This window comes from Cetorhinus maximus, chromosome 28, assembly GCF_964194155.1.
Source record: "Cetorhinus maximus chromosome 28, sCetMax3.hap1.1, whole genome shotgun sequence".
NCBI lineage: Eukaryota > Metazoa > Chordata > Chondrichthyes > Lamniformes > Cetorhinidae > Cetorhinus > Cetorhinus maximus.
The window spans coordinates 5,118,417-5,137,432 of NC_135906.1; the positions used below are offsets into that span (position 1 = coordinate 5,118,417).

General features: G+C 52.1%; 1 protein-coding gene and 2 pseudogenes across 1 annotated transcript in view; 1 reads left to right on the forward strand and 2 right to left on the reverse strand.

The window, feature by feature from the left end:
* Positions 1-19,016, forward strand: part of LOC144668732 (uncharacterized) — a 434,727-nt gene that overhangs the window by 388,774 nt on the left and 26,937 nt on the right. The gene's annotated exons all lie outside the window — the stretch shown is intronic.
* Positions 4,590-4,768, reverse strand: LOC144669153 (U2 spliceosomal RNA; annotated as a pseudogene).
* On the reverse strand, positions 13,808-13,985 carry LOC144669078 (U2 spliceosomal RNA; annotated as a pseudogene).

Consider the following 19,016-nt stretch of genomic DNA (forward strand, 5'->3'; position numbering starts at 1 on the left):
TCCCACAGGGTCCACCCTCTCCTTATCCCTCAGGGCCTCTAGGACGTTACGTGCTGACCACTGCCTGATGGACTTGTGGTCAAAGGTGTTTTTCTGCATAAATTTTTCCACCAGGGACAGGTGGTACGGCACGGTCCAACTACTTGGAGCGTTCCGCGGCAGCGTGGCCAGACCCATCCTTCGCAACACCGGGGACAGGTAGAACCTCAGCACGTAGTGACACTTGGTGTTTGCGTACTGAGGGTCTACGCACCGCTTGATGCAGCCGCACACAAAGGTGGCCATCAGTATGAGGGCGATGTTGGGCACGTTTTTTCCCCCTTTATCTAGAGGCTTGTACATCGCGTCCCTGCGGACACGATCCATTTTCGACCTCCAGATAAAGCGGAAGATGGCTCGAGTGATCGCCGTCGCGCAGGAGTCTGGAATGGGCCAGACCTGCGCCACGTACAGCAACAGCGAGAGTACCTCACACCTGATGACCAGGTTCTTACCCGCAATGGAGAGGGAGCGTCGCTCCCACATGCCCAGTTTCCTCTTCACCATAGCCACTCGCTCCTTCCAGTTTCTAACGCATGCCCCGGTCCCTCCGAACCATATCCCCAGCACCTTCAGGCCGTCAGCCCTGACAGTGAAGGGGACAAAGGATCGGTCAGCCCAGTTCCCAAAGAACATGGCCTCGCTCTTCCCACGATTTACCTTGGCTCCCGAGGCCAGTTCGAACTGGTCGCAGACGTGCATCAGTCTGCGCACCGACAGCGGATCCGAGCAGAAGACGGCGACGTCGTCCATGTACAGGGAGGCTTTTACCTGAGTGCCTCCACTGCCTGGGATCGTCACTCCTCTTATGCCCGGATCCTTCCTGATGGACTCGGCAAAGGGTTCTATGCAACACACGAAAAGGACAGGCGAGAGAGGACAGCCCTGCCTGACTCCAGATTTAATCGGGAAGCTATCTGTTTCCCACCCATTGATTGAGACTGCGCTACTGATGTTAGTGTAGAGCAGTTGGATCCAATTTCGAATTCCCTCCCCAAAGCCCATTTTGGAGAGCACATCCCCCATGTAGGTGTGCGATATTCTGTCAAAGGCCTTCTCCTGATCCAAGCTGATGAGGCAGGTATCCACACCCCTGTCCTGTACATAGGCAATCGTATCCCTGAGCAGCGCCAGGCTGTCAGAGATCTTCCTGCCTGGCACAGAGCAGGTCTGGTCAGGGTGAATCACCAATTCCAGAGCGGATTTGACCCGATTGGCGATGACCTTGGACAGAATCTTATAGTCCATATTCAACAGTGAAATGGGTCGCCAATTTCTAATTTCCTCCCTTTCCCCCTTGTGCTTGTAGATGAGGGTGATGATGCCTTTCCTCATGGATTCTGACATGCTGCCGGCCAGGAGCATACTCTCGTACACTTCTAGCAGGTCTGGGCCGATCAAGTCCCACAGAGCCGAATGCAACTCCGCCGGCAAGCCGTCGCTTCCGGGGGTTTTACTCTTCTCGAAGGACTCGAGGGCCTTAGTCAGTTCATCAGGAGTTAGCGGTTTGTCCAGGCTCTCCCGCGTACTGTCGTCTAAGACCTCCGTGATAGAGGACAGGAAGGACTGGGAGGCCGTGCTGTCCGTGGGCTTCACGTCATACAGTCCGGCATAAAAGGATTTGCTGATCCTCAGAATGTCGGACCGTGATGACTTTACTGAGCCGTCTTCTTCCTTCAGGCTGCTGATCACAGAGCGCTCTCTGTGTACCTTTTGGAAGAAGAAACGTGAGCACGTCTCATCCTGCTCCACGGAGCGGACTCTGGAACGGAAGATGATCTTGGAGGCCTCCGAGGCAAAGTGCGAGGCTTGCTGGCCCTTCACCTCTTGGAGCTCCTCCTTGACATCCACCCCCATCGACTGCAGCCGGAGCAGATTCTGCATCTTTTCCTGGAGTCGGGACATTTCCCTCTGTTCCTTTCTAGCTTTCTGGGTGCCTTTGCGGATGAAAAACCTCTTGATGCTTCCCTTGATCACTTCCCACCAGTGTGTCAGGGACTCAAAGAGGGGTTTCACGGTTCTCCAACCTTTGTAATCCCTCTTGAGCTCCTCAATGTTCTCTGGGGTCAGCAGTTGCACATTTAGCTTCCATGCCCCCCTGCCCACGGTCTTCCTCCAAGTGGCAGTCCGCCAGTAGGAGGCAGTGGTCAGAGAAGAACACCGGCTTGACGTCGGTGGATCTGACTGTGAATGCACGGGACACAAACAGGAAGTCTATCCTGGAACGAATGGACCCGTCTGGCCGCGACCAGGTGTATCTACGCTGCGCTCCGTCTGCAGGGTTGCTGAAGACGTCGTGCAGCTTGGCATCCTTAACTGTTTCCATCAGGGATCTGGACGTAGCGTCCAATCTGCTTCCGGCCCTGCCGGATCGTCCAGCCGCATCGATGATGCAGTTGAAGTCCCCGCCCAGAATGACCGGCCTGGAGGTCGCCAGCAGCAGTGGGAGCTGCTGAAAAACCTCCAGCCGCTCAGCCCCTTGTGCCGGGCCGTACACGTTAATTAACCGGAGTGGAGCGTTCTTGTACATTACGTCTGCTACCAGGAGTCGCCCGCCCACCACCTCCTTGACCTCGGAGACGGTGAAGTTGCCTCCCCGCAGCAGAATACCCAGGCCGGAGGAACGAGAGTCGTTTCCGCCCGACCAGATCGATGGCCCGTGGGACCACCATCGTGACCATTGCCTGTAGGAGCTGAGGTGCGGTATCGCACACTCCTGCAGAAACAACAGGTCAGCTTTGACCTTGGCTAGGTAGTCCAAGGTCGCAACACATCGCGTAGTAGATTTAATGCTACGCACATTTATGGATACAATCTTTAAACCCATATTAAAGCATTTATTCTCCTACCAAACCCACTGTCTCTGAGAGTCCCAGACCTTTAGTCTGCTCCTTCATACCCGTAGTGAGCTCAAATTCCTTCACTTTGGATGGGCTGAGGTAGATCTCCTTGGCCGTGTTCTGCTCCAGTGGCATCTGGAGGTTCACGTGGTGAGCGGGTTTTGAGATGACCTTTGCTGGAGAAGCTTCTCCAAAACTCACCCCCTCTGGGGGGTTGCTGTTCCCGGCTTCCTGGAGCTGGGGTGCGATGATTGCCTCACTGCTCCCAGATTCCAGGGGCTGTGGTGCACTGGCCTCCTCAGGTTGCAGGCAAAGTTGGGGTGCGCTGGTCTCCTTGTTGTCTCCAATTTTCTGGAGCTCGGGTGTCTCGTCCTCCAACGCCCTGGAGCTTTGCCGCCTCTTCTGTCGGTGCCGCTCTGGCACTTCATCATCCGAAGAGCTGCTGCCCTTGTCATCCGTGTCGGATGGGAGACGCCTCTTGCCGCTTCTCTGGGAAACGCCTTTGCTTCTTCTTCGCTCCCTCTTACTTTTCTTGTTCTTCACCGTCCGCCACTCCCCCTGCTGCTTTTCCACTGCTGCCTCCTCCTCCATTGATTCGCTGTCCTGAGGACTGGAAGGTTCAGGGGGTAGTGCTGTTGATTGGCTCTCTGTTGCCTCAATCTCTTTCTCCACCTTGTCTCTCTCTGTGTCCTCCTTTGTCCCGTTGAGCTCCCTGGGGGCCTTGGTGGTTGGAGTGACACGGAACCTTTCTTCTGCTTCCCCCTGGTCGGCTTTGGCTGCCTGTGCGTAAGTACGGCAGCGTTTGGGGCAGGTCCTGTAGAGGTGACTTGCCTCGCCACACAGGTTGCAGCACTTGGCCTGTTTGCAGTCTTTTGTCTGGTGCCCTTCCTGTTTGCAGATCTTGCAGAGGGAGGCGCTGCAGTTGGCCGCCACATGGCCAGCCTTGCCGCATGAGCGACAATGCTTGGGTTGCCCAGCGTAGACCAGGTAGCCACGGTTTCCCCCGATTGCGAAACTGGAAGGAGGGTGGAAAATGGCTCCCTTACCATCGGTCTTTAGCGTGACCTTAAACAGGCGTTTGCCTGTCCAGATCCCCAAGTCGTCTCGAATCTCGGTGCCGCTCCCCACCTTATCGAAGTACCTGGTGAGGAAGGTGACCACGTCGGCGACAGGGACGAAGGGGTTGTACACATGCACCATCACCTCACGTTCCCGTTGCAACGGCAGAGAAAAGTGCGGCTCCGCCGTCAGGATCTTCATCTCCGGCAGGTCTCTCTTCTCCTCGAACGCCCTCAGGAGCCGGACGCAGTCTGCCACTCGCTTGAACGTGACGTCAAAATAACCACCTTTGCGGGAGTCGGGCAGGGTGAAGATCTCCGTAGCTTGGAAGCCGCACGCCTTCAACAGGATCCTCCTGGTGAAGAAGCCCCGATCCATAGGTGATCCTCCTTCGCTGTGGTTCACCGTGACTCGGACGGTGATAGGTAACCCACGGTATAGATTTGGATTGCGATTGGTTATCGCCCTTCCATCCCGACCTTGCCATGGCAGGACCATGGTGTCGCCCCTGCAACACTTGATGTTAGCCAAAAGGCCGAGAAGCGATGAGAAAGAAAGAAAGTTGTGTTTTGAAAGATGTGCATGTTGAAAAGTAAAGAAAGCAGATGTTTGTAAGAAAACTATTTTTAGCATTGAAAATCCCCTGGAAAGGGGTGGTGCACCATTCCCAGAGATACTGCAATACCGGGTCGATGCGTGGAGTGGACGGAGCAAGCCCCTATTCCATCTCCCTGCTCCAAAAATCAATTTAATATATGGTCCCCAGATAAGGGACGTATCAGATATTAAACTGATAAGAATAGATTTTTTTTTTTTTTTTGTAAAAATATACTTTATTCATAAAAAATCTTCAATCACATTCAAAACCATTTCAAAAACAACATTACAAGGGTACAATCCAGGTTAAACTTTTACAAAATGTATCACCAGGTGCATCAGTACAAACAATATTACAATCATTTACAGCCTTTCATTTTGATCTGTACAGCCCGAGGGGCTCTAAACAGTTCCCAGTCTCTCGGTGCGCTGTGGTAGAAAGGTCTTAGACAGCGACCCTTCCCCATTGCGCCTTTGCGGCAGCTGCCCCAAGCTTTAGTGCGTCCCTCAGCACGTAGTCCTGGACTTTGGATTGTGCCAGTCCGCAACAATCGGTCGGGGACAACTCTTTGTGCTGGAAGACCAACAAGTTTCGGGCAGACCAAAGCGCGTCTTTCACCGAGTTGATGATCCTCCAGCTGCAGTCGATGTTTGTCTCGGTGTGTGTCCCTGGGAACAGCCCGTAGAGCACAGAGTCCTGTGTCACAGAACTGCTCGGGATGAACCTCGACAGCAACCACTGCATCTCTCTCCAGACTTTCTTTGCAAAGGCACAATCCACAAGGAGGTGAACAACGGTCTCTTCCCCACCACAGCCGCCTCGAGGGCAACGTGCAGAGGGGGTGAGCCTCCTGGCGTGTAGGAAGGATCTGACGGGGAGGGCCTTTCTCACCACCAGCCAAGCTACGTCTTGGTGCTTGTTGGAAAGTTCTGGCGATGAGGCATTCTGCCAAATGACTTTGACAGTCTGCTCGGGGAACCATCCCACAGGGTCCACCCTCTCCTTATCCCTCAGGGCCTCTAGGACGTTACGTGCTGACCACTGCCTGATGGACTTGTGGTCAAAGGTGTTTTTCTGCATAAATTTTTCCACCAGGGACAGGTGTTGCTGTACGTGGCGCAGGTCTGGCCCATTCCTCACTCCTGCGCTGTGGCGATCACGCCAGCCATCTTCCGCTTTATCTGGAGGTCAAAAGTGGATCCTGTTTGCAGGGACATGATGTAAAAAAACTCTGGATGAAGGGGGAAAAAACATGCCCAACATCACCCTCATCCTGATGGCCACCTTTGTGTATGGCAGTATCAAGCTGTGTGTAGACCCAAACACCAAGCGTCACTACGTGCTGAGGTTCTACCTGTCCCTGGTGTTGCGAAGGATGGGTCTGGCCACCCTGCCGCGGAACGCTCCAAGTGCCGTATCACCTGCCCCGTGTGGAAAAACTTATGCAGAGAAACACCTTTGTCCGCAAGTCCATCAGGCAGTGGTTAGCACGTATCACCCTAGAGGCCCTGCGGGAAAAGGAGATGGTGGATTCCGGCGGACGGTTCGCCGAACAGACCGTCAGGGTCATTTGGCAGAATGCCTCATCACCAGAACTCTGAAGAGAGTGGCCGTGGTTCTTGTCGAGGTGCATCCCGAGCAGTTCCGTGACACAGGTATGGACTCTGTGCTCCAGGGGCTGTTCCCAGGGACACACGCCGAGACAAACATCAACTACCGCCGGAGGATCCACTCGGTGAAAGACACTCTTTGGCTGTCCGAAACTTGTTGGTCTTCCATTGCAAAGAGTTGGCACATTCCAAGGTCCAGGACTACGTGCTGAGGGACGCACTAAAGTTTGGGGCAAAGGCGTAATGGAGAAAGGTCGCTGTCTACGGTTGCGCTAGATGTGTCGTGTAACTGGCAGGTAATGGAAAATTTCGAGAAACACTCAGTCACAAGGGAGAACACGTGACAGGCATGAGAGACAATCCATGAGTCTTTGTAGCTGAGTTTCCGTGTGAGCAACTAGCTCACAGCGCAGAGGAGTTCTTCGATCGAGGCCTGCTGTATTTTTGTCTTTGCTTTCAGCTTGAGCAGTCAAAGAACAAAGAAGAAAAAAAAGTACAGCACAGGAACAGGCCCTTCGGCCCTCCAAGCCTGCGCCGATCGGTCTGTGGAGCTTGCCAGCTGACCAGGTATGCAGCTAAAGTCCTTCCACATCTACAGGGAAGGCAAAGTCAGCAGCGTTTCTCCCAGAGTGTAGAGAGTCCTTGGAACTCTCTTCCTCGAAAGGTGGTGGAAACAGAGTCTTTGAATATTTTCAAGACAGAGCTGGATAGATTAACAAGGCGGGGTTGGAAGGTTATCGCTGGTAGGCAGGAATGTGGGGTTGAGGTTACAATCGGATCAGCCATGATCTTCTGAGTAGTGGAGCAGGCTCTTGGGGCCCAGTGGCCTACTCCTGCTCCTAAGTTGTATGTTCAGACATGTAGGGGCATTACTTTTTACTGATTCCAGTGCTTCTCCTGCACTGAACCTGGAGAGTACTACGTCAGCTGCTGTTGAGTTGTTTCCTGATGCCCTGCTTTCTTTTGTACGAGCTGTCTAGCATCCTCGTTTATGGGCTTCCTTTGCTTGGCATTGGGCCTTCTTTTGGGCTGACTGTTGGTCTATTTCCTTTACGGGATGTCAGCATGACATCACCAGAAGGGAAATGTGTCATGTTATGAAGTCACAGTAAATAAGTCCAATGCATTATATCATTATAATAACACAAGATGATGATCAGCAGTGAGAAGGCAGGTGGCAGCAAGGATAAGTACAGGTACGACACAGCGAACAGCCTTAGATCCTGTTAAAATGTTGAAAATGTTTCTCCCCTTCTCGAAGATTATTTCCTTCAAAATTTTAGAAATCTTTCAGCTTCAACCAGAAGTCACACACAAGCCAAACAACAAAACCACCTGCGTGCACAGCACAGCACACCATCTGCCAGCCTGCAATGATGTCGGCTCTCTTTTAATCACCTTTTCCCCTCCCATCAGTCCTATTCAGCAGGCAAGCAAAGGAGCGCAGAAAATACATCTGCACGGCTGTTTCTAACTTCTAGAAAGGGAACAGCCTTATCCTAGGAAAGTGAAAAATACCTATACTGTCACAAAGTGATGAACTTGAACTGCAAAACACCACGCTTACCTGAGCTTGTGTCACAGTTTTTGCTGTCTATCTCAGCCAGTATTCTCAGTCGTCCATCCTGGCTTCTTGCTCTCTCTGCAGCTTTCAGATGCCTCCCCTTGGCCGGCCTCAGTGCTCGGTGATAGATCAGCGCTCGGTATTATTTCTGTCCTCAGTGGTAACTGCTAGGGGAGAAAGGCTTGACTTTTTCAATCACCTTTTACCTCAGTAAAATCCAAGTAGAACCTAAAGTGGCAATGCTTCTCCCTCTCAGCACCCAACATGTCTTGCCTTTTCTTCAGGTTGGATTTGAGGAAGCACTACAGTTGCTGCCTGGCTGCCATTTCAAGTACAGAGACAAGGGGCAGCCCCATGACCCCTCCCCCGACTCCTGCACAATATGCAAATGTAGCACATTGTCTGAGTGCAATTTGGGAGCTGAAGACGGTTTCACAGTGGGATACAAGATATGAGGAGAGGTTTCCTCACAGACACACCGCCACATAAGCCCCTTTAAATTTGCGCGGCTGTGCAAAAAGTTTAATGGGCCCGCACACTTAAACAAATCGGTCACGCACTGTAATGACTCGCCTCATTCAGTTCAACAGAAATTAGGATCATGTTTTTAACCTGTGCCCTAGTTTTAAAATATTTTGTGTTCCATATTTACTTTCTCAATTTGTTATTAATTTACTTTACATTGCTTTATATTCTATTTTGTCTTGGACATGCATCACGGTTCGTTCAATCTCACTGGTTAAGAAAATTAAAATATTTAGTTTGATCAGGGTCTTACACTTGTCAAGAGGAGCCCTTTCAAATACTGGCCTGCTTTTGGAGGCCTGAAGTCACTGGAGCTGCACAAGTCAAGACGACTGAAGGCCTGATTCGCTGTGTAATATACTTTGCAGCATCTTGTTGCACTAGCAGGCAGGAAGGAGTTTTCAGCAATGCAGTTTAAAGGCTTGATACACTAAGTACACTTTCATTTCAGGTTTGTCATTTCAGGACGCTGCGTGTTTTTTTGCTCTGTTTTCTGACTCTGAAATTCTAATTCAGACTGTGGAGAAGAGCTGTTGTTGCTGCTGTTGGTTTTCTTTGTAACTGTTGTCGTTTTTTTGTGGAAAAATATACCTTATCCATAAAATATCTGAAAGAACATTACAAAACATTTCAAAATGGCCATCGCAAAAAGTGCAATCATATTCCAGTTTTTCAAATAGATCATGTCGCACCCTGCGACGCTTCAATACGATCAATGAACATTACAGACATTTCAACATGCTCATTACAGGCAGTCAGACAGTGCAATAGTATTCAAGTTATCTACATAGATCATGTTGCACTCTGAGGTGCTTCAATACAATTGTGATAAATGTAATATTCACTGCATACATTCAATGTGAGTCTTTCAGGCCGAGGGGTCCATACCTTTCCCAGTCCCTCGGTGCACTATGGCTGAAAGGTCTTAGACAGCGACCGTTCCCCACTGCGCATTTGTGGCGGCTGCCCCAAGCTTTAGTGCGTCCCTCAGCACGTAGTCCTCGGCCTTGGAATGTGCCAGCCAGTCTGCAACACTCTGCTGGGGACAACTCATTGCACTGGAAGACCAACAAGTTTCGGGCAGACCAAAGAGCGTCTTTCACCGAGTAGATGATCCTCCACCTGCTTGTCTCGATGTGCGTCCCTGTCCCTGGGATCAACACGTAGAGCACAGAGACCTGTGTCACAGAACTGCTTGGGATGAACCGCGACAAAAACCACGGCAACTCTCTGCAGACCTTCTTTGCAAACGCACATTCCACAAAGAGGTGAACAACGGTCTCGTCCCCACGACAGCCACCTCGAGGTCAACATGCAGAGAGGGTGAGACTTCAGGAAGGATCTGACGGGGAGGGCATTTCTCACCACCAGCCAAGCTACGTCTTGGTGCTTGTTGGAAAGTTCTGGAGACGAGGCATTCTGCCAAACGACTTTGACAGTCTGCTCGGGGAAACATCGCACAGGATCCACCATCTCCTTTCCCCGCAGGGCCTATAGGACGTTACGTGCCGACCACTGCCTGATGGACTTGGGGTCAAAGGTGTTTTTCTGCATAAAGTTTTCCACCAGGGACAGGTGGTACGGCACGGTCCAACTACTTGGAGCGTTCCGCGGCAGCGTGGCCACACCCATCCTTCGCTAAACCGGGGACAGGTAGAACCTCAGCACGTAGTGACACCTGGTGTTTGCGTACCGAGGGTCTACGCACAGCTTGATACAGCCGCACACAAAGGTGGCCATCAGTGTGAGGGCGATGTTGGGCACGTTTATTCCCCCTTTATCTAGAGGCTTATACAGCGCGTCCCTGCGGACACGATCCATTTTCGACCTCCAGATAAAGCGGAAGATGGCTCGGGTGATCGCCGTCGCGCAGCAGTCTGGAATGGGCCAGACCTGCGCCATGTACAGCAACAGCGAGAGTGCCTCACACCTGATGACCAGGTTCTTACCCGCAACGGAGAGGAAGCGTCGCTCCCAGATTCCCAGTTTCCTTTTCACCATAGACACTGGATCCTTCCAGTTTCTAACGCATACCCCGGTCCCTCTGAACCATATCCCCAGCACCTTCAGGCCGTCAGCACTGACGGTGAAGGGGACAAAGGATCGGTCAGCCCAGTTCCCAAAGAACACGGCCTCGCTCTTCCCACGATTTACCTTGGCTCCCGAGTCCAGTTCGAACTGGTCGCAGATGTGGATCAGTCTGCACACCGACAGCGGATCAGAACAGAAGACGGCGACATCGTCCATGTACAGGGAGGCTTTGATCTGAGTGCCTCCACTGCCTGGGATCGTAACTCCTCTAATGCCCGGATCCTTCCTGATGGACTCAGCAAAGAACAGGCGAGAGAGGACAGCCCTGCCTGACTCCAGATTTAATTGGAAAGCTATCTGATTCCCACCCATTGATTGAGACTGCGCTACTGATGTTAGTGTAGAGTAGGATCCAACTGGATCCAATTGCGAATTCCCTCCCCAAACCCCATTTTGAGAGCACATCCACCATGTAGGTGTGCGATATTCTGTCAAAGGCTTTCTCCTAATCCAGGCTGATGAGGCAGGTGTCCACACCCCTGTCCTGCACATAGGCAATCGTATCCCTGAGCAGCGCCAGGCTGTCAGAGATCTTCCTGCCCGGCACAGTGCAGGTCTGGTCAGGGTGTATCACCAATTCCAGAGCGGATTTGACCCGATTGGCGATGACCTTGGACAGAATCTTATAGTCCACATTCAACAGTGAAATGGGTCGCCAATTTCTAATTTCCTCCCTTTCTTCCTTGTGCTTGTACATGAGGGTGATGATGCCTTTCCTCATGGATTCTGACATACTGCCGGCCAGGAGCATACTCTCGTACACCCCTAGCAGGTCTGGGCCCATCCAGTCCCACAGAGCCCAATACAACTCCGCCGGCAAGCCGTCGCTTCTGGGGAGATTTACTCTTCTCGAAGGACTCAAGGGCCTAAGTCAGTTCGTCAGGAGTTCGCGGTTTGTCCAGCCTCTCCCGTGTACTGTCGCCTAAGACCTCCGTGATAGAGGACAAGGAGGACTGGGAGGCCGTGCTGTCCGTCGGCTTCACGTCATAAAATCCGGCATAAAAGGATTTGCTGATCCTCAAAATGTCGGACTGCGCTGACTTTACTGATCCGTCTTCTTCATTCAGGCTGCTGATCACAGAGCTCTCTCTCTGTACCTTTTGGAAGAAGAAACGTGAGCACGTCTCATCCTGCTCCACGGAGCGGACTCTGGAACGGAAGATGTTCTTGGAGGCAAAGGGCTAGGCTTGCTGGCTCTTCACCTCTTGGAGTTCTTCCTTGACATCGACCCCCACCGACTGCAGCCGGAGCAGATTCTGCATGTTTTTCTGGAGTCGGGACATTTCCCTCTCTTCCTTTCTAGCTTTCTGGATGCATTTGAGGATGAAAAGCCTCTTGGTGTTTCCCTTGATCGCTTCCCACCAGTGTGTCAGGGACTCAAAGAGGGGTTTCATGGTTCTCCAACCTTCATAAGCCCTCTTGAGCTCCTCAATGTTCTCTGGGGTCAGCAGTTGCACGAATAGCTTCCATGCCCCCCTGCCCACCCTCAGGTCCTTCTCCAAGTGGCAGTCCGCCAGTAGGAGGCAGTGGTCAGAGAAGAACACCGGCTTGACCTCGGTGGATCTGACTGTGAATGCACGGGACACAAAGAGGAAGTCTATCCTGGAACGAATGGACCCGTCTGGCCGCGACCAGGTGTATCTACGCTGCGCTCCGTCTGCAGGGTTGCTGAAGACGTCGTGCAGCTTGGCATCCTTAACTGTTTCCATCAGGGATCTGGACGTAGCGTCCAATCTGCTTCCGGCCCTGCCGGATCGTCCAGCCGCATCGATGATGCAGTTGAAGTCCCCGCCCAGAATGACCGGCCTGGAGGTCGCCAGCAGCAGTGGGAGCTGCTGAAAAACCTCCAGCCGCTCAGCTCCTTGTGACGGGCCATACACGTTAATTAACCGGAGTGGAGCGTTCTTGTACATTACGTCTGCTACGAGGAGTCGCCCGCCCACCACCTCCTTGACCTCGGAGACGGTGAAGTTGCCTCCCCGCAGCAGAATACCCAGGCCGGAGGAACGAGAGTCGTTTCCGCCCGACCAGATCGATGGCCCGTGGGACCACCACCGTGACCATTGCCTGTAGGAGCTGAACTGGATAACCTCACTTATCCACGTTAAACTCCATCTGCCAAATTTTGGCCCATTCACCTAACCTGTCCATATCCATTTGTAAATTTCTCATTTCTTCACTGCAACTTACTTTCCCACCTATTTTGGTGTCATCTGCAAATTTAGCTATGGTACCTTCTACTCCTGAATCCAAGTAAATAGTTGGGGCCCAAGGACCGAACCCTGTGGCACCCCACTAGTTACAGCTTGCCATCCACAAAAGACCCATTTATCCTGACTCTCTGCTTTCTGTTGGTTAGCCAAAGCTCTATCCAAGCAAATATATTACCCTTAGCTGCGTGTGATCTTATCTTGTGTATTAATCTTTTGTGCGGCACCTTATCAAATGCCTTCTGGAAGTCCAGACATACTACATCTACAGGATCGCCATTATCCACTTTGCTTGTCACATCTTCAAAGAACTCTAGCAATTTAGTCAAACACGATTTAGTCTTCATAAAGCCATGCTGACTCTGATGGATTGCATTTTGACTTGCATTTTAGGAAGGTAGTGAAGGCATTGGAGAGAGTGCAGAAGAGGTTTACGAGTTTGGTTCCAGGGGCGAGGAAGTTGAGTTATGAAGTAAGATTGGAGAAGTTGGGACTGTATTCCTTGGGGAAAAGAAGTCTGAGAGGAGACTTGATAGAGGTATTGAAAATCATGAGGTATCTGGAGAGAGTAGATAGGGAGAAACTGCTTGCACCGATGAAAGGATCGAGAAGGAGCGGGCACAGGTTTAAAGTAACTAGCAGAAGAAGCAAAAGTGATAGGAGCAGCGAGTGGTCAGGGTCTGGAATGCACCGCCTGATAGCGTGGCGGAGGCAGGTTCAATTGAAGAGGGAATGAGATGATTATTTGAAAAGAAAGCATGTGCTGGGTTACGTGGAGAAGGCAGGAGAATGGCACGAAGTGAAATGTTCATTGGGAGAGCTGGTGCAGTCACGACGGGCGGAATGGGCTCCTTGTGCAGTGTAAGGATTGTGTGAACGTGGATGTAGACGTTTCCGAGTAGCTGTGTAAAGTGTGTGAGCTTTGAGGTGTGAGTTTTGACTGTTGCTGTATCAGCAGCAGCAGCAGCAGCGGGCGGGAGCGGCAGCAGAGAGCTGGTTGAAAATGTTGTGAGGCGAAAGGTGCAGCTGAGAGAGTGTTTGAGAGGTGTATTTGCAAGTGAAAGATGTTTTTGTATGAGTGAGGTAGAGTGTTTGTGAGATGAGAGTGGTGTCTGTGAGCGTTGGGTGAGCGTGCGTGTTTTTTGTGTGTAGATGGTGCGGGTGAGTGAGAAAGAAAGAAAGTTGTGTTTTGAAAGATGTGCATGTTGAAAAGTAAAGAAAGCAGATGTTTGTAAGAAAACTATTTTTAGCATTGAAAATCCCCTGGAAAGGGGTGGTGCACCATTCCCAGAGATACTGCAATACCGGGTCGATGCGTGGAGTGGACGGAGCAAGCCCCTATTCCATCTCCCTGCTCCAAAAATCAATTTAATATATGGTCCCCAGATAAGGGACGTATCAGATATTAAACTGATAAGAACAGATTTTTTTTTTTTTTTGTAAAAATATACTTTATTCATAAAATATCTTCAATCACATTCAAAACCATTTCAAAAACAACATTACAAGGGTACAATCCAGGTTAAACTTTTACAAAATGTATCACCAGGTGCATCAGTACAAACAATATTACAATCATTTACAGCCTTTCATTTTGATCTGTACAGCCCGAGGGGCTCTAAACAGTTCCCAGTCTCTCGGTGCGCTGTGGTAGAAAGGTCTTAGACAGCGACCCTTCCCCATTGCGCCTTTGCGGCAGCTGCCTAAACTGATAAGAACAGATTTTTTTTTTTTTTTGTAAAAATATACTTTATTCATAAAATATCTTCAATCACATTCAAAACCATTTCAAAAACAACATTACAAGGGTACAATCCAGGTTAAACTTTTACAAAATGTATCACCAGGTGCATCAGTCCAAACAATATTACAATCATTTACAGCCTTTCATTTTGATCTGTACAGCCCGAGGGGCTCTAAACAGTTCCCAGTCTCTCGGTGCGCTGTGGTAGAAAGGTCTTAGACAGCGACCCTTCCCCATTGCGCCTTTGCGGCAGCTGCCCCAAGCTTTAGTGCGTCCCTCAGCACGTAGTCCTGGACTTTGGATTGTGCCAGTCCGCAACAATCGGTCGGGGACAACTCTTTGTGCTGGAAGACCAACAAGTTTCGGGCAGACCAAAGCGCCTCTTTCACCGAGTTGATGATCCTCCAGCTGCAGTCGATGTTTGTCTCGGTGTGTGTCCCTGGGAACAGCCCGTAGAGCACAGAGTCCTGTGTCACAGAACTGCTCGGGATGAACCTCGACAGCAACCACTGCATCTCTCTCCAGACTTTCTTTCCAAAGGCACAATCCACAAGGAGGTAGACAACGGTCTCTTCCCCACCACAGCCACCTCGAGGGCAACGTGCAGAGGGGGTGAGCTTCCTGGCGTGTAGGAAGGATCTGACGGGGAGGGCCTTTCTCACCACCAGCCAAGCTACGTCTTGGTGCTTGTTGGAAAGTTCTGGCGATGAGGCATTCTGCCAAATGACTTTGACAGTCTGCTCGGGGAACCATCCCACAGGGTCCACCCTCTCCTTATCCCTCAGGGCCTCTAGGACGTTACGTGCTGACCACTGCCTGATGGACTTGTGGTCAAAGGTGTTTTTCTGCATAAATTTTTCCACCAGGGACAGGTGGTACGGCACGGTCCAACTACTTGGAGCGTTCCGCGGCAGCGTGGCCAGACCCATCCTTCGCAACACCGGGGACAGGTAGAACCTCAGCACGTAGTGACACTTGGTGTTTGCGTACTGAGGGTCTACGCACCGCTTGATGCAGCCGCACACAAAGGTGGCCATCAGTATGAGGGCGATGTTGGGCACGTTTTTTCCCCCTTCATCTAGAGGCTTGTACATCGCGTCCCTGCGGACACGATCCATTTTCGACCTCCAGATAAAGCGGAAGATGGCTCGAGTGATCGCCGTCGCGCAGGAGTCTGGAATGGGCCAGACCTGCGCCACGTACAGCAACAGCGAGAGTACCTCACACCTGATGACCAGGTTCTTACCCGCAATGGAGAGGGAGCGTCGCTCCCACATGCCCAGTTTCCTCTTCACCATAGCCACTCGCTCCTTCCAGTTTCTAACGCATGCCCCGGTCCCTCCGAACCATATCCCCAGCACCTTCAGGCCGTCAGCCCTGACAGTGAAGGGGACAAAGGATCGGTCAGCCCAGTTCCCAAAGAACATGGCCTCGCTCTTCCCACGATTTACCTTGGCTCCCGAGGCCAGTTCGAACTGGTCGCAGACGTGCATCAGTCTGCGCACCGACAGCGGATCCGAGCAGAAGACGGCGACGTCGTCCATGTACAGGGAGGCTTTTACCTGAGTGCCTCCACTGCCTGGGATCGTCACTCCTCTTATGCCCGGATCCTTCCTGATGGACTCGGCAAAGGGTTCTATGCAACACACGAAAAGGACAGGCGAGAGAGGACAGCCCTGCCTGACTCCAGATTTAATCGGGAAGCTATCTGTTTCCCACCCATTGATTGAGACTGCGCTACTGATGTTAGTGTAGAGCAGTTGGATCCAATTTCGAATTCCCTCCCCAAAGCCCATTTTGGAGAGCACATCCCCCATGTAGGTGTGCGATATTCTGTCAAAGGCCTTCTCCTGATCCAAGCTGATGAGGCAGGTATCCACACCCCTGTCCTGTACATAGGCAATCGTATCCCTGAGCAGCGCCAGGCTGTCAGAGATCTTCCTGCCTGGCACAGAGCAGGTCTGGTCAGGGTGAATCACCAATTCCAGAGCGGATTTGACCCGATTGGCGATGACCTTGGACAGAATCTTATAGTCCATATTCAACAGTGAAATGGGTCGCCAATTTCTAATTTCCTCCCTTTCCCCCTTGTGCTTGTAGATGAGGGTGATGATGCCTTTCCTCATGGATTCTGACATGCTGCCGGCCAGGAGCATACTCTCGTACACTTCTAGCAGGTCTGGGCCGATCAAGTCCCACAGAGCCGAATGCAACTCCGCCGGCAAGCCGTCGCTTCCGGGGGTTTTACTCTTCTCGAAGGACTCGAGGGCCTTAGTCAGTTCATCAGGAGTTAGCGGTTTGTCCAGGCTCTCCCGCGTACTGTCGTCTAAGACCTCCGTGATAGAGGACAGGAAGGACTGGGAGGCCGTGCTGTCCGTGGGCTTCACGTCATACAGTCCGGCATAAAAGGATTTGCTGATCCTCAGAATGTCGGACCGTGATGACTTTACTGAGCCGTCTTCTTCCTTCAGGCTGCTGATCACAGAGCGCTCTCTGTGTACCTTTTGGAAGAAGAAACGTGAGCACGTCTCATCCTGCTCCACGGAGCGGACTCTGGAACGGAAGATGATCTTGGAGGCCTCCGAGGCAAAGTGCGAGGCTTGCTGGCCCTTCACCTCTTGGAGCTCCTCCTTGACATCCACCCCCATCGACTGCAGCCGGAGCAGATTCTGCATCTTTTCCTGGAGTCGGGACATTTCCCTCTGTTCCTTTCTAGCTTTCTGGGTGCCTTTGCGGATGAAAAACCTCTTGATGCTTCCCTTGATCACTTCCCACCAGTGTGTCAGGGACTCAAAGAGGGGTTTCACGGTTCTCCAACCTTTGTAATCCCTCTTGAGCTCCTCAATGTTCTCTGGGGTCAGCAGTTGCACATTTAGCTTCCATGCCCCCCTGCCCACGGTCTTCCTCCAAGTGGCAGTCCGCCAGTAGGAGGCAGTGGTCAGAGAAGAACACCGGCTTGACGTCGGTGGATCTGACTGTGAATGCACGGGACACAAACAGGAAGTCTATCCTGGAACGAATGGACCCGTCTGGCCGCGACCAGGTGTATCTACGCTGCGCTCCGTCTGCAGGGTTGCTGAAGACGTCGTGCAGCTTGGCATCCTTAACTGTTTCCATCAGGGATCTGGACGTAGCGTCCAATCTGCTTCCGGCCCTGCCGGATCGTCCAGCCGCATCGATGATGCAGTTGAAGTCCCCGCCCAGAATGACCGGCCTGGAGGTCGCCAGCAGCAGTGGGAGCTGCTGAAAAACCTCCAGCCGCTCAGCCCCTTGTGCCGGGCCGTACACGTTAATTAACCGGAGTGGAGCGTTCTTGTACATTACGTCTGCTACGAGGAGTCGCCCGCCCACCACCTCCTTGACCTCGGAGACGGTGAAGTTGCCTCCCCGCAGCAGAATACCCAGGCCGGAGGAACGAGAGTCGTTTCCGCCCGACCAGATCGATGGCCCGTGGGACCACCATCGTGACCATTGCCTGTAGGAGCTGAGGTGCGGTATCGCACACTCCTGCAGAAACAACAGGTCAGCTTTGACCTTGGCTAGGTAGTCCAAGGTCGCAACACATCGCGTAGTAGATTTAATGCTACGCACATTTATGGATACAATCTTTAAACCCATATTAAAGCATTTATTCTCCTACCAAACCCACTGTCTCTGAGAGTCCCAGACCTTTAGTCTGCTCCTTCATACCCGTAGTGAGCTCAAATTCCTTCACTTTGGATGGGCTGAGGTAGATCTCCTTGGCCGTGTTCTGCTCCAGTGGCATCTGGAGGTTCACGTGGTGAGCGGGTTTTGAGATGACCTTTGCTGGAGAAGCTTCTCCAAAACTCACCCCCTCTGGGGGGTTGCTGTTCCCGGCTTCCTGGAGCTGGGGTGCGATGATTGCCTCACTGCTCCCAGATTCCAGGGGCTGTGGTGCACTGGCCTCCTCAGGTTGCAGGCAAAGTTGGGGTGCGCTGGTCTCCTTGTTGTCTCCAATTTTCTGGAGCTCGGGTGTCTCGTCCTCCAACGCCCTGGAGCTTTGCCGCCTCTTCTGTCGGTGCCGCTCTGGCACTTCATCATCCGAAGAGCTGCTGCCCTTGTCATCCGTGTCGGATGGGAGACGCCTCTTGCCGCTTCTCTGGGAAACGCCTTTGCTTCTTCTTCGCTCCCTCTTACTTTTCTTGTTCTTCACCGTCCGCCACTCCCCCTGCTGCTTTTCCACTGCTGCCTCCTCCTCCATTGATTCGCTGTCCTGAGGACTGGAAGGTTCAGGGGGTAGTGCTGTTGATTGGCTCTCTGTTGCCTCAATCTCTTTCTCCACCTTGTCTCTCTCTGTGTCCTCCTTTGTCCCGTTGAGCTCCCTGGGGGCCTTGGTGGTTGGAGTGACACGGAACCTTTCTTCTGCTTCCCCCTGGTCGGCTTTGGCTGCCTGTGCGTAAGTACGGCAGCGTTTGGGGCAGGTCCTGTAGAGGTGACTTGCCTCGCCACACAGGTTGCAGCACTTGGCCTGTTTGCAGTCTTTTGTCTGGTGCCCTTCCTGTTTGCAGATCTTGCAGAGGGAGGCGCTGCAGTTGGCCGCCACATGGCCAGCCTTGCCGCATGAGCGACAATGCTTGGGTTGCCCAGCGTAGACCAGGTAGCCACGGTTTCCCCCGATTGCGAAACTGGAAGGAGGGTGGAAAATGGCTCCCTTACCATCGGTCTTTAGCGTGACCTTAAACAGGCGTTTGCCTGTCCAGATCCCCAAGTCGTCT